Consider the following 16,485-nt stretch of genomic DNA (forward strand, 5'->3'; position numbering starts at 1 on the left):
GCTGTCTGAATGTTGCTGACACCCTGGCCGCAGCTGCCTAAATGTTGCTAAAGCCTGGCCACTGCTGTCTGAATGTTGCTGACACCCTGGCCACTGCTGCCTGAACGTTGCTGACACCCCGGCCACTGCTGTATGAATGTTGTTGGCACCCTTGCTGCTCCTGTCTAAATGTTGCTGACACCCTGGCCACTGATGTCTGAATGTTGCTGACACCCTGGCCGCTGCTGTCTGAACGTTGCTGACACCCTGGCCGCTACTGTCTAATTGTTGCTGACACCCTGGCCACTGTTGTCTGAATGTTGCTGACACCCTGACCACTGTTGTCTGAATATTGCCGACACCCTGGCCACTTATGTGTGAATATTGCTGACATCCTAGGCACTGCTGTCTGAACGTTGCTGACACCCTGGCCACTGTTGTCTGAATGTTGTTGTCACCCTGGCCGTTACTCTCAGAATGTTGCTGACACCCTGGCCGCTGCTGTCTGAATGTTGCTAACACCCTGGCCGTTGATGTCTGAAAGTTGCTGACACCCTGAATGCTGTTTCGTATGTGAAGCTGTCTTTGTTGCAATCGAGTTGTGAACGAACTGCCCAGCAAATGTTACTGTTAAAGTTTTTGTTTTCTTTTTGGCTAAATGGTACCTCATGCTGTGACACCCTACTATAATGGAGGCACCACAAGGGTAAACGAATATGTGTACCAAGGCAGATGAAAATGTATCTGTTTTGATAAGTATGAAAATCAATAAAAAAGATGATCAAATCATACATTTGTTTCCTAAACACATATGAATCGGCTAGTCGGGAGTAAATGTCAATACAATTACATATTCCGCTAATCATCGCACATATGCACTGCATCAATACTAATGGTTATAAACGGATCATTGCAAAATTTTTGAACTCATTGAAACTCGAAACTATAGAGCTTCTTGTTTCCAGGCTCAGAAATAATTGCCAATTTTAAAGGTGTTCCAGAACACCTGTAAAAATACTCTTTTTCATTAATTCCTAAAATACTTTCCAACTGTGACGTCTTTAGACGCGAAGTGCTACAATCTGTTCCATTTTAATTAATGTCTATGGGAAAAGCTCAAAGCGAGCACTTTTTACCAATGTATCAAGAGCTGGGGAAATTCTGGCGCTTCCCTAATTATCCACATTTGAAAATCACCTTTGAGACATAGAGTAGACACCAGGTGAACGAAAAACCAGTTAATTGTGTTAATATATTTATTCTCTCAAATATAAATAAAATGTATAGGTCATTGTAAATTGAAACTGAACTCCTGTGGCAGAGTCAATTAAAATAAAACAAGGTGTTCTTATCATTATTAATAGCAATGCCCCAGCTAGCAACAAACTACAGTAAATACGATTGTTTGTTAAGCACCGGGGCCACTAAAAATATTCTTCCATAAGCACAGGATGTCCGTTTTTGGACAGACTCCTAGAAAACGAGGACATTGCCCTACTGCTTACTAGAAATCCAGCATTCTACAGTCTTGGTTGCATAGAATAATGCTGCAGTAGTCACATTGCCACCAGTATACACAATGCCCAATCACCCAACTGAGCAGTTGATTGCCCGGAACCCAGATTGCACAGTGCCTCTGTAACTACAATGCATCACTATGCAACATGTGGAAATCAGTTCAAAGCCCCAGTACGCACAATGCCTCTGTAACTACAATGCATCACTATGCAAAATGTGGAAATCAGTTCAAAGCCCCAGTATGCACAATGCCTCTGTAACTACAATGCATCACTATGCAAAATGTGGAAATCAATTCAAAGCCCCAGTACGCACAATGCCTCTGTAACTACAATGCATCACTATGCAAAATGTGGAAATCAGTTCAACGCCCAAGTACTCACAATGCCTCTGTAACTACAATGCATCACTATGCAAAATGTGGAAATCAGTTCAACGTCCCAGTACGCACAATGCCTCTGTAACTACAATGCATCACTCTGCAAAATGTGGAAATCAGTTCAACGCCCCAGTATGCACAATGCCTCTGTAACTACAATGCATCACTATGCAACATGTAGAAATCAGTTCAACGCCCCAGTATGCACAATGCCTCTATTACCGACAATCGGAGCCGGCCTGTGCTAAAATAGAGTCCTGGGTGTGGGGGGAGAGAAGTGTGGCGCCCTTGCTGATGGTAGTACATTAAATGAGGCAGCAGGGGGTCCCATTTGTGTACACTGGTCAGTACCAGGTTGAGCATGGACTGGCCCCTAAACACAAACATCCCGACCTCCCCCAGCTCACCTAAATCACTAATAGCTTAGCTGCCGCACGCAGATGATGGTTTTGTTGATGTGTGCCAGTAAGGATCAGAGGATGAAGGGAGGGCAAGGAATGGGTCTAAGGGATGTAAAAACATTACCTGTCGTATGGTAATGAAGGACTAAGACCACTTTAAACTGGCAAATCATACAGAAACGAACAGGCAGGGACAAGGCTAGAACTAGATGAGAAGGGCGCTACTGTTGGCATAACCTTAATGCACACAGCTCCACGCGCCCCTCAGAAAATTGGCACCCTGGGCCTGTGCGCAGCTCGCCCATGCTAAAGACCAACCCGGCCGACAATACTCTAAGAAAGAACACATTACCAAATGTATACATTGTACAATATTTATGCAAAAAAAGCCCAAAAAGCACATTGCCCACTAAGGCACAATGCCCTAGTAAGCCAGATGATATGGTACCTGTCTCATTATCAATACTTGGCTTTTGGATCAACAGTGCTGCACAGGCATCTGTTTCCCGCTTTGGGACTTAAGTATATCATTTCTGCATCCGTCTACATTGACATCCAAGGGGATATCTTTTTTTTCAAAACAATAATAAATTGGAAATTTTTGGTATTCGTTTTGGATGGCATATCAGAATGGCATTACTCAGCAGATGAGGATTGCAACAGTTGGATGTACAAATCTCTTATCTTTCCTGACACCTGTTTTTGATCTGATATAATGCTTTGCTCATGCACTTATTGTCTTTTACCTGTTGGTTAAAAATGTTATTTTCCCAGTGTAAACCAGAGACATTATAGCTGTAGAACCATCCAATCAAGTGGCATTGGTAAGCTGAGCAATGGATGAATCAAGGATAACTGCATGATTATTTGCTTATGTAAAGTGTACAGGCTTGGCAGTTCGGGCTGGACTGTTCCCACGAGGCACAGGGTCAGACTGATTTGTATATGGCCATGTCTGAACTGGGGTGGCAGAGTGAGCTAAAGAATGATGATGGATTAAACCCAGATCAGTTGACTGGGGGTGAGTGCTTGCAATGTTCAACACTCCGTCCATCATCCCCTTTGGTTTTGCTTTGTTCGCCCTAAGTTGGCAGGGTATGCCCGGACGTGGGTCCCTTGCTCACTTTGCCACTGGATTCAAGCTAGCCTGGCTGATGACGGCTGATTAGCCAGAAACCGGTTCTAGGATGCTTGTTTCCGGTCCTGGGAAGACATGGCTTGGCAGTTCAGGCTGGACTGTTCCCATAAGGCACAGAGTCAGACTTTTTTGTATATGGCCATGTCTGAACTGGGGTGGCGGAGTGAGCTAAAGAATGATGATGGATTAAACCCAGATCAGTTGACTGGGGGTGAGTGCTTGCAATGTTCAACACTCCGTCCATCATCCCCTTTGGTTTTGCTTTGTTCGCCCTAAGTTGGCAGGGTATGCCCGGACGTGGGTCCCTTGCTCACTTTGCCACTGGATTCAAGCTAGCCTGGCTGATGACGGCTGATTAGCCAGAAACCGGTTCTAGGATGCTTGTTTCCGGTCCTGGGAAGACATGGCTTGGCAGTTCAGGCTGGACTGTTCCCATAAGGCACAGAGTCAGACTTTTTTGCATATGGCCATGTCTGAACTGGGGTGGTGGAGTGAGCTAAAGAATGATGATGGATTAAACCCAGATCAGTTGACTGGGGGTGAGTGCTTGCAATGTTCAACACTCCGTCCATCATCCCCGTTGGTTTTGCTGTGTACAGGAATTGTCTACCAGGGGCTGTATAACGAGTGTGCCCGTGGGGGGGCGCAACAGTTTTTTGCGCCCACTTTGCGTGCCCACGGGGCACTTTGGTATTACAGAAGGGGCTGCAGATGCTTGTGCATCCCCTTCTGTAATACCGTTAAACCTGGCACACATAAAACGCCAGTGCTATCATCAGAGAGTGTTCCCGCATTTGCATGGGGTGTGGCCCCATGCAAATGAGGGAATCCTTCTGCCTCTGTGCTTATGCCATCTTATAGAAGTGGACGCAGAGACAAAGAAGCTGTCAGGAGGCACATGGCGCACTGTCAATGTGCAACCTGATAGCAGCCCTCTGGAGGAAAGGAAAGGGGGTTCCATGGGCCCCCCCAGATATCCCCTTGCAGGCGGGTGAAGTCACTCACTGCACTCGTTTTCTAGGGGATCTCAAATCTCCTCAAAGAGGTTCAAGCCTGCACTGTGAAAAACGGAGCGGCTTTAAAGCAGCCGCTCCGTTTTCACATGAATGCGCTGCCCACAGGGCAGCTGAAGTTCTCGGCTGTCATGGGAGAAGCACATTCATCCTAATGCACATTTTCCTTGTTTGCTCCGGGCGCACCTTTTAAAAGGTGTGCCCAGAACAATCAATGAAAATGTGCCGTATGTAAAATACGGCCCCCGGCAACCAGCTGCATATCATTTAGGGTGGTTTGCACCTATGAGCAAGGCTGGGTCTAACAGAAAGCAATACTTGGGCAATTTTAAGGCTCCAGATGAAAAGAACTGCCCATCAGAACATCCAATATGGTGCTATTTTCAAGGAAGAGAGTGGCTCAGGGTAGGACTGGCTGCAAAGCAATCAGGCAGTGTCCGATGGGCTGATCTGACAGATCCATGTGTCGGCCGTTTTCTTTAGCACTTTATGGGTAGTTTTTATGTTCTGGTGGGTCGGGTTTTACTGTTGGTTTCCCAGAATTTACAATAAACATTACCAGCAGCAAACACACATGTATGTGGCATCTCATGCCCTGCAAAATATCCACGCAGCGTCTCTTTACAAGTTCAAAACTGGCCTGATTTTAAAACGTGGGCCACATTTTTAGCCACCTGGTTCTCAAATGGAGGCTAATTTTATTTTGGTGCCCATGCCTACTTTTTGTCCCAGTCTGACCTTCGAGTAGCCATTTGCTTTCCACGTAGTATGCCAAAAATCCTTTTGCCTGCTCTGCCCTTGACGGATTCCTTTGTACATCGTGTTGTCTCCTCAACGTCTGTCCAATGCAGCACCTGCCCCATTGAATAATTATCATCGGGTGATGCATCAGTTTTACTGTAGTTTGCTCTTTGTGTGTCTCTTATATAGCATAACTATATTGTCTTTATGCTTGTGGAGAGGTTACCATACTTGAATTTAACATAATAATATGACTTTTTATTAATTAGTATCTTTCCTTGAGGATCTTCACCAGTACACGTGACACAAATATTTCTGCAAGAATAATTTAGTAAAAAGAGCAAATATTGCATAGATTTTTTAAAGCAGCTGGACACATCAACAGCAACTCAATGAATAAAGCCTGTTTAGTACAGAGTTCGGCTGATGGTGCTTTTGTTTTTTTTATGTCGCAAGTGAACATAAGTCCTTGAAACATCTTTTTATCACTTGTTTTCCCAATTATAGCCCTGACAGATGTGGGAGAGCAGAGATTGTAACCTTATTAATGTCATGATTGGCGGTTTATGATAAGGTTATGTCCTTTACCGGAATACATTGTTTTTGTTTGGAAAATTGGATAAATACATCAGCTTTTATGCAACAGCCAAAGATCTGCCAGAGCTGAAGCTTCTTTAGAATCCTTGAGTTTAGGGAACAACTGGTGGGTTTGTTACGATTGTTGTCTGCGGATGCATATGTGCCCAATGCCCCTACAAAACATAACTTCAACACGAGAATGCGCGTGTACACATGAGCCTTACATTGTGTACACAGAAAGACACCTTAATATTATACTCCATCCACCTACTCACAGACTTGCATTCAATATTGTAAGTTCATTAGGGACTGTAATTGAATACTAGGATTGTCTCTGTGGAAATCTAGAATGGACATAATGGAAAATTATTGACCGTGGAGCTGGTCAATACATCAGGTAATTGGCCATTATCTCCTTAATAGGCAAGAGCCACAGAGGAGGGTATACATGTAGAGTGGGGGACAATAGCTATGATTATTGACTTGAACTAAGATCAATAATGCTATCAGCACCTAAATGGACTGGCACTGTGAACCCATAGCTTTCTTCTGCTCTGCTAAGATGCTGGTTGTCTATCGTAAGAGAGGCTTGTCTCAGGGCCTATACCAGTAGTTACGTATTGGTTGCATTTTAGAATATAGATAATGAAATTAGTTTGTCTTAAATCTCAATTACATCGTGTGTAGGTTTTCTATTGTTGACTCCAGTGGAACGATATATTTGTAAATAGCATTTATGAAACAATATAGTTGCTATAAGTTATTTAAGCCGTATATTTCAGGACCATACTTACAAACTGGATTCCAAGCTACCTGATTGGCTTTCCCACACCCCATATTCCAATGAACTTGTTAATTGTGCATGCCATGAATTCTTGAAAAGTTTGACGTATTACTTACTCAATGAAGATTGACTTATCTAGGTTCTAGGCCATAAAATATAAAATTAGGATTGCCCAAGGTGATATTAGAAGTACTGGCAACTAAGGGGTCGATTCCGATCCTGTATTTTTTTTTCCGTACGACTCGTATGCGTATTTTTTTCCGTACGAATCGTACAAGTCACTTCCCGTGAAGTACGATTCGTACGGGAAAAAGTACATACGGATCGGCCCGATCCGTACGAATCGAAGCTGGAAAAGTTGTACGAGACGGACCCGGATACTTTTCCGTACGAATCGTAAAAATACAGTCCGAGCGTACAAGTACGATCCGGACCGGCTTTCCGATTTACGATTCGTACAGAAAACGTCCCGTACACGGGGAATGACTTGAACATATGCAATGTCGGTGTACGCACCGTACAAACGCAATGCTGTTGTACGCACCAATGTTGTATTACGCACCGTACATACGCAATGGCGGTGTACACACCGTACATACACAATGTTGTTGTACGCACCAATGTTGTAGTACGCACCGTACATAGCAATGTCGGTGTACGCACCGTACATAGCAATGTCTGTGTACGCACCGTACATAGCAATGTCGGTGTACGCACCGTACATACGCAATGGAGGTATACGCACCGTACATACGCAATGGCGGTGTACGCACCATACCCACGCATTCATTGCGTGTGTACGGTCTGTATCACTGTTCTACTGTGCCGTAGGGACACGTGTGGTACGCACCGTACCCACGCATTCATTGCGTGTGTACGGTCCGTTTCACAGTTCTACTGTGCCGTAGGGGTACGTGTGGTACGCACCGTACCCACGCATTCATTGCGTGTGTATGGTCCGTATCATTGTTCTAATGGTGCCGTAGGGGTACGTGTGCAACGCACCGTACACGTCCACTTCCGTTGTTGCGGTACGCAGGGGTTGCTGGGCACGCCCCCCCAAGTGGCCAGACCCTGGTGGTAATGTATGGCCTCCATATTATAGGTTTGGCTTTGAGTATGGGGTTTGTTTCCTGCCCCTCACCCCCACCCTGGCCCCTGGATGTTGTTCTCACCTTCTGCGGCGTGTGCATCGGGTGCGGTGCACCAGGTCGAAGGCCAAGAGGACTGGGATGACACGTACGACGGGGTTCATGGCGTGTACGTCGCGTACCGGGGCTCCGTTGCGTAGCGGTTCGCGTCGGACTCTGCTTTTCCGGCTGTGTTTGACTCCAGTAAGAAAAGTTGTACTTGCTGGGCCGGAACCCAGCTGCCGGAATACGTCCGGACGTCGCGTACAGGCTGTTCCGGATCAGAATCGTAGTGTTTTTTACAGTTTACCGGGTACGAGTCGTACGGAGAAAACGCTCCATACGACGATTCGTACGGCCTTTTTCCAGGATTGGAATTGGCCCCTAAATGTTGCTAAATTGTAGTTCATGTACCATTTTCAATAGAAATTCTAAAAACGATTCCTAACTCTGAATCATTACTTGATCCCTTTGCATTCTTCCCTGCCCCTGAAGCTTGCTTTTTTATTAATAATCCCCTTTTTTCCACATTTTTCTATATTTCTTCAACTCTCTACAGTCCCTTGTCTTTTCAACCAGATCCCTAATTTGACCTCTTAAAGTTATTAAATCAAATTATTTTATTTCTTCATTAGTCAAGTCAATTTCGTGATTACTTTTTCATTTTATTGACATCAACCTCACATTCATCTCCCAATTCCTCAAACTTATCATATGCCTTGTTTGCACAGCTTCCTGCTTCTTTGATCAGATATCTCATTTCATCCACATTGTATCACAATCTGTTGTGTCAATTGTTTCCTGTGAAATTTCACTGAATCCAATTTTGAAAAGCCCAAAATTATTATCCCTTTCTCTAAGAAATTCTTTAATAACAGCAGTAGTAACTGACATATCATTTTAAACTAGAGAAACACCTGTAATATTCTAATGGTACTTGGCAAAGCTGTCACTGAATTCTCAGGTGAGGCACACACTGATGTACTTACAAATGTAAGTGCAACCAGTCCCTGTTTTTGTACACTCGCGCTATCTCCAGCTGCACCCATATCAGGTACTACAGGATTCCTGCCCCTATCTCTGGATTCCATCTGTATGTGGAGGAGGTCTGAAATTCAGTATGTAATTTAAAATGTTATCTTACTCATCTGAGTTTTGTTTTTGGTTACGGCTATCTTCTTATTATCCGTTGTTTCTTTATTGCAGAAAAAACTCTAACTCCCTCGAAAATCTCTCTTGTGGATCCGATTTGCCTTCTAACCAAGTTTAAATGAGCCTTTTACCTGTCTTTTTTATTTTCTTTCTCTCCTCTTCTGTAGCCATCCAACTGCATTTGTTCAATGTCTCAAATTATGTTGGTCCAGGGAATGACTTTTTATCATTCATGGTATGTCTCAAGAAATCTAGCTTTCTAATGTTAAAGGTATCCTTATAAACAGATCAAGGGGGTTAGCATGGGGGCAGGCTGTGCCCCCTCTATAGCTAACCTGTACATAGGCAATTTCGAGAAACAATTCATTCATAATGAAATTGCACCCTTCTTCGAAAATATACCAGCGTGGTACCGATTTATTGATGACATCTTCTTTGTGTGGCATGGCAAAGAAGATGATCTAGATCAATTCATTGAGGGGCTCAACCTTTGTGATAACAACCTCAGATTCACTCCCAAAAAACCAGAGACAGGGTTGAATTTTTAGACATTTGGATGGAACATGGCAATCAACACCAAACCCACCGCAAGAAATGTGTTGCTCCATTATAACAGTCAACAGTCAAAAGGATGGCATTCCTTTTAGCCAGTTCCTAAGGCTAGAGGAAACTGTACCAGTGCCATGGAGTTCATGGGACATGCAGAGACCCTCAAACACAAGCTTCTAGCTCAAGGATACCCTAAGAGATTAGTTTGTGATTCATTCAAGAGAGCAAGATATTACAACAGGGAAACCATGTTTGACCCCAAAAGCAACAACACCAAAGAGAAACTAGTCTGTATCACTCAACACTCAATTCTTGATCACAAAATCAAACAGGCTATATACTCAGAATGGCATCTCCTCAATCTGAGAGAGAATGTACCCAAACTTCCCAGACCCACTTTTGCTTTTAGAAGGAACATGAATCTACAAAACTTTCTGGTGAGGGCCAAATCAAAGGCAGATAACATCTTTGTACAAAAATCTATTACAGGTTCCAACCCATCAAAGGCAACCATAGATGCGGCACATGCCAGGCATGCGATAATGCCATTATATCTGACCGAATCAATATTGGACACAAAACGATTGAACTCAGTAATATGACCAACTGCAAGACCTCTAATGTGGTATATTTTATCCTTTGTCCATGCAGTGTTTACTATGTTGGCGAAACGGATAGAGAAATAAGAATACGCATCGGTGAACATAAGTCAAACATTTGCACCAAAAAACTCACGGCCCCCCTGGTACAGCATTGGCTTGACAGAGGACATACAGACAAACAACTTAGATGGACGATCCTGGAGAAAATAAGGACAACTAGAGGATGTGACGAAACCAAACTCCGCAAAAAAAGGGAAGTATTTTGGATTTTTCTCCTTAATTCGCAAATTCAAGGTTTCAATGAAACCATTCAATGGGAACAAGCCATCTAATCTTTCCTTGGGTAGTAGTGAATTCTTTCCTCTCTAGCCATCTTTCTGCATTCTTGGTTGATTTGCTCCTACATTGCCTTCACCATACTGTTGTCAGACCTTTTCGCCTTTACTGAGGTGTCCCTCTCAAATGCCGTGTTCCCTGCATTACTGTCTTTCCGAGCATTAAGCATCTTGTCCCGTTGGACCTAGACTCGTATTATTGGAGTCTTTCTTCATTTGACTGTTGTTTTTGTATTTCTTATTACCCCTTTTTCTGGTTGTTATTAATGATTCAGTCTATTTTGTTTTGCCTTCGTGGTCAAACATTTGTGACCTTAGGATCACGTGGCAGCCTATCCCTTCATATTTTTTCGTATGGTGCGAGGATCTGTCCCCCCTTTCTTATCTCTTATTTCACTGACTTCGGTACTCACTATGTTTTTTTTTCTTTATCTAGATCATAACTTTCTCCATGGTCCCGCCATTGCGACTTGTTTTTCTTATTTGCTTCTTTGGGTCCCATTGTGTTTTTATTTTCATTTTTTATTCATATTTTTCCCAATTTGTTTTATTTTTCTTCCACCATACTTTGGATATTCTGTCAGTTCGTTTTTTTATCACTTTTACTTGAATTTCATGTCTGTTCTTGACATTTTAGACCTTTCCATCATGGTCGCCAGTCAACACTCATTTAGGCTTCCCGCTATCAGGCCATGGTCGGTCCCACGTTACGCTATGCTTGTGGGCGTCGCTTCTTTTATAGCCCCTGTGCTTCCGGCTCTCAACGTAATATTGTCTGGATCCTGTTCTCCATGAAGCCGATGAGACTTGCGGTTACTTGTTAGGAGGTTCTTATTTCCCCCGATTGGCGTCATTCCTCTGACATGTTAACATTATAAGGAACTCTCGTCCGTCATTGAAGCGTTTGTTGTATCTTGGCCGGACCCACCACTACAAGCGCCGGCCTTTTTCAGGTAAGGTCGCCCTACACGGATGCTTTTCCTCGTCTTTTCTTCTCCCGGTGATTTTTTTCTTTCGATGCCGGCCCTGCTAGGTTTTTCCATTTACCCCTTTTTTCCATCCGTATGCATGCGTGGCACCACCTATTTTGTTTATTGATATACATACCTTTGCACACGTCCGCTCCATGAGTATGCATACGGGGGCTTTTTTGAACCGCTATGCCAACTTTCATATCCTTGCCCTAGAATGCACACAGGGCATTTCGATGTCTTGGTGTTCCTTCATTATAATATTCCCTTTTTCTTTACTTCCGGGACTTCATTCCGGACTTTCTAACGGCTATTGTTCTCGGTACCTTTTTATCTTAGCTATATACTCAGGGCTTAACTATTGTGGAAGATTGGGTGGCCCATCTAATTGGATTTATCTCCCTTTCCATTGTTTCTCTATCACAGAGTGTCCGGCGCAGTTATCCCATTTACAGTGTGCCCCCTTTCGCCTCTTCACTCTTTGCTGTTGAGTCAACATATTCCCTACGGATAGCTGGTGACCCTATATCCTGCTCTTAAGGGTCTTCTTCCCTTCTCTACCATTGCGGCTCCAGGGTGCACAGACAAAATATCGAGTTTTTAATATCGACCTACATTAATATTGAGTTTGAAATATCGTAGGGACAGAAAACGACATCAAGAATATCGACAACCTGAATATCGACCAGAAGGTACGAAATATAGTTTTTGTTAATATCGAAGTTAGTAATATTGATAGCAAAAATATCGATGTTAATAATATCGATGTTTATATTAGTGTTATGTATTTTAGTATGTATTTTATATGTATGTGTTCCATATTTTTTGGTAAGTATTGTACTGTTTTTTTAAATATATGTATACATTTTTTAGAAGTTAGTAATTTTTTTTTTTAAAGGAAATTATGCGTTTTAGTACCGTAGCGGGTTGTGGGTTTAAAGGGAAATAGAGTGGGAAGTAATTTAATTATAGTAAATTAAACATGACTTTTTAGGAATTATTAATGATTTTTAATTAACTTTTGCGCTTTAGTTCTGTAGCGGCTTGTGGGTTTATAGGGGAGTAAGGTGGGAAGTAATTTAATTGTAATTAAGTAATAGTTAATTTTTATTTTTTGGAGTATTGATAATTAATTTATTGTTAATAATTATTAAACCGTAATACATTTTTTATTAATTATTATTTATTGGTATTGATAATTAATGTAGTGTTAATTAACTATTAATTGGTAATTAATGTTTATAAATTATTATTTATTGGTATTGATAATTAATTTATTGTTAATTAATTTTTCATTGGTAATTAATTTATATTAATTGATAAATATATTAATTATGTTAAATGGAGTGGGTTGTATGTTGGGTTGTATGTTTATTGAGGAATAGGGTGGGAAGTAATTTTATGTAATTAAAGTAATTATACATTTTTATTTATTGGTATTTTTAAATAATTTATTGTTAATTTATTAATAAATCATTAAGTAATTACAAAAAATATTTTATTTATAAGTATTGTATTTTTAACCCCTATGCTATCTAACGCTTTCCCTACTGTTGCACTCTTTGGAGTGGGAATAGTAAATTTTACCCCTACGCTATCCAACACTTTCCTTACTGTTGCACTCACTGGAGTGGGAATAATAATTTTTACCCCTACGCTATCAAACACTTTCCTTACTGTAGCACTCTTTGGAGGGGGAGTAGTAATTTTTATCCCTACGCTATCCAACACTTTCCCTGCTGTTGCACTCTTTGGAGTGGAAATAGTAAATTTTACCCCTACGCTATCCAACACTTTCCCTACTGTTGCACTCACTGGAGTGGGAATAGTAATTTTAACCTCTACGCTATACAACACTTTCTCTACAGTTGTACTCACTGGAGTGGAAAGAGTAATTTTAACCTCTACGCTATCCAACACTTTCCCTACTGTTGCATTCACTGGAGTAAGTATATATATTATTTTTTATATGTATTGGTTTCATTTATTTTAACATTATGGGGCCGATTCCGATTCCGGACGCAAATCGAATCTACCGACCGACATGGACCAGCGCCGTACGACCCGTGCAGTACGATGCAACGCGAGTGAATTACAACCGACACGTACGGAATACAAGCCGTACGACCGAAAATACTGATTCGGCCGGAAAACCGACGCGATTTTCACCGACTGACACGAACCCGGAATGAACCCGACCGACCCGTACCCGCGATGTACGATTAGCACAGTACGATGCAATGCATGTAAAACCAGACCGACTCGCACGGAGACCAAGCCGCACGACCGACACGCACAGACAACCTGGCACACAAGCAATAGAGACCGCCGCGAACGACGCGTACCAAACATAGAAGACAGGCAGCGTGAACAAGGCGGAGAAGCCCACACAAGACAACAGCAGCGTCCGTTTCCGTCACATGAACGTCTCCTTCATGCCTACAAAATACAAAGGAAAAAACACAAAAAAAAGACCAAGCAAGCATTGACTAAGCCAATAAATTCCCCCCCAAAAAATCACTACCATCATCCCTTGCAAATAGGAGACACAGCCAGTAGCAAACACCAGTACACAGCAACCACAGACACACTCACAACTCACCCATAACACAACTCACACACCATCAGCACCTCATACAAAAGCACACACACATATACACAGCAAAACCAACACCAAACCAACATCACTTGCACCCTCACACACACATCCCCCACCACCACCACCCATCACCATGCCTCCAAAGAAGAATCCAAAGTTCACAGATAGTGAGTTAGAAGTGCTGGTAGACGAGATCATCAGAGTAGAGCCACATTTGTTTGGTACATTGGTTCAAAGGACCCCCATCTCACAGAAAACCAAGATGTGGGCGAGGATTTTGGACAAGGTGAATGCACAAGCACCAACGTTGCACACAAAGGACGATATCCAGAACCGGTGGTATGACGTGCGCAGGAGGGTCAAGAAACTCATCGCGAAAGATCACGCCCTGAGTCAGCGCACCGGCGGTGGCCCTCCTGCCAAACCAGTCTACTTCAGGACCTGGGAGGAGAAGGTGCGGGACATCCTACCACTAGAGAGCGTCCATGGCCTAACAGACATCCCAGAGCCTGGTGAGTACACAAAAAACATAACCAAGACTGTGTGGCAAGGGGACAGTGAAACCATGCACCCCAAGCAAAGCTACACTAACCAATAGATAATCAACGCAAGATGTGTATTCCAGTCACACAAACACAATACCTGCCATCTCATAGTGACTGGGGACTGGGTCATGACATGCACCAACCTACAAACAAATAGAGCAAGCCAGTGGCACAAAGCCAAATACACCCAGCCCGACAGTTTGCTACCACAAACACACCACCTCACAGTGCAGCTGACTGTCAGGAAGGAATAGTGGGGATGCAGGTGAAGTGATTGTAGACAAAATCATGATGGGGCCTGTAGTCACTGATAATGCCCCCCCTCCTGATTGGCCCATCAAGACCCCTCTGAAACATGCCCACATCACAGGGAGTGGAAAATGACTGACAATATGGCTGACACTGGCGCCTGCTGTGTGTTATTGATGTATAACTGGACAGATTCATATTGTCTAAAGTACAAATTGTGAAAATAATTAAGTTTGTAAGCATATAATAATCTTACCTATAACTGATATCAAGAATTATACATCTAAGTATTTGCATAAATCCCTTGAAGGCACCTCCTTACCTGTGTATTAAATTTGCCCGAGCCCTCAAGGGTAGATTGGGTTGTCCACTATATTTACCAGTGGGGAGCACAAGGCCCTGCTATGGCTTGTGTGCAAATCAGATGCAGGACACCACTGACTGACATCCTGAAAGACAACTTGCACGCCCTACAATGGAAGCATGTTTCATGATGGGAAGGAGGACTGACACCCCCAACACAAACTCCACACAACTCACTGGGTACAATGCATTGACACACACCTCATTGAAATATCAGCTGGGTGCTGCTGTGTGAAGCACAGGGGCTCACTTGGGACTTGTAGCCAAACAAACACCAGGATTTCACAGTCAGCCATCTTGCCATTGATGTCACACCCCCTCACAGGGAAGCAGAGTCAAGAGTGAGAAAGCATGGGCATGCTGGGAAGGGGGGTGTAGCCAAGAGTATGATGGGACTCGCAGTCACAGACAACCTACACCCACCACATGGCCCTGCAATATCAACCTGAACCATACTCGCCGCACAGGGAGTGGGAAGGGACTGACAAGATGTCTGACACTGGGCTCTGTTGTGGGGAGCACAAGGTCATGCTGGGACTTGTAGCCAAACAAACACCAGGATTTCACAGTCAGCAATCTTGCCATTGATGTCACACCCCCTCACAGGGAAGCAGAGTCAAGAGGGAGGAAGCATGGGCATGCTGGGAAGGGGGTGTAGCCAAGAGTATGATAGGACTCGCAGTCACAGACAAACTACACCCACCCACATTGTTAAATGGTAGCGGCAGTGTCAGTCGATAACCTTTCAAGTATTGCCCGGCGGTAATCGCCTCTCATACCACTCGATAATTTACCAATGAAAGAGACAGGCGCCGGAGACTGGAAGGCAGGAAACAAAGTTTTATTCCGTCGGAGCAGAACACATCAGATCAGACAGCAAGGTATCGTCACGAGGTGCTCTAACTGCATCTCTGAGGCCTGGCCTCTTATACACAGGTTTATTGCTTTATTACACATGGCACATTCTTATTGAGACCTTGATGTACGGAAAGACATTCCTTGGAACCCCCACTTCAAGCTCGTTCCCACACATATCTACAGTAGAAGTCCCCACCCCACCCACAGTAGGAGATGGCTATCACGCAGCTGGATATTCCGCCAATTCCCGGGGGTGTGTGCAACCGGCCGGGTCTCAGGGGGTAGGGGCTTTGATCCACCGTAATCCCTTTGATGTGGGGTGTTTCCCTTACAGTAGGGGCAATAAACTGCATCCGCAGGGCTAGGTGATGGCCTGGGATCGGTTCGGACAATGGGGCGCAGAGGAAGGGGGTTTATCAAAGAGGGGCATGACCATGTATGGGATGTCGGTCAGGCGTGGGATGTGGTTCCATGGCAGGGTCGCGCAGAATGAGAGGGTTTATGGCCCGTGTATGAGAGAGCGGGGGTGGCCGGCGCGCGGGGGATGCTCGCAGCGCCAGGGGAAAGCGCTGGCGATCGAGAATGAGCGGGGAGAGAGTG

Source organism: Triturus cristatus, chromosome 4_2 (assembly GCF_964204655.1).
Source record: "Triturus cristatus chromosome 4_2, aTriCri1.1, whole genome shotgun sequence".
Taxonomy (NCBI): Eukaryota; Metazoa; Chordata; class Amphibia; order Caudata; family Salamandridae; genus Triturus; species Triturus cristatus.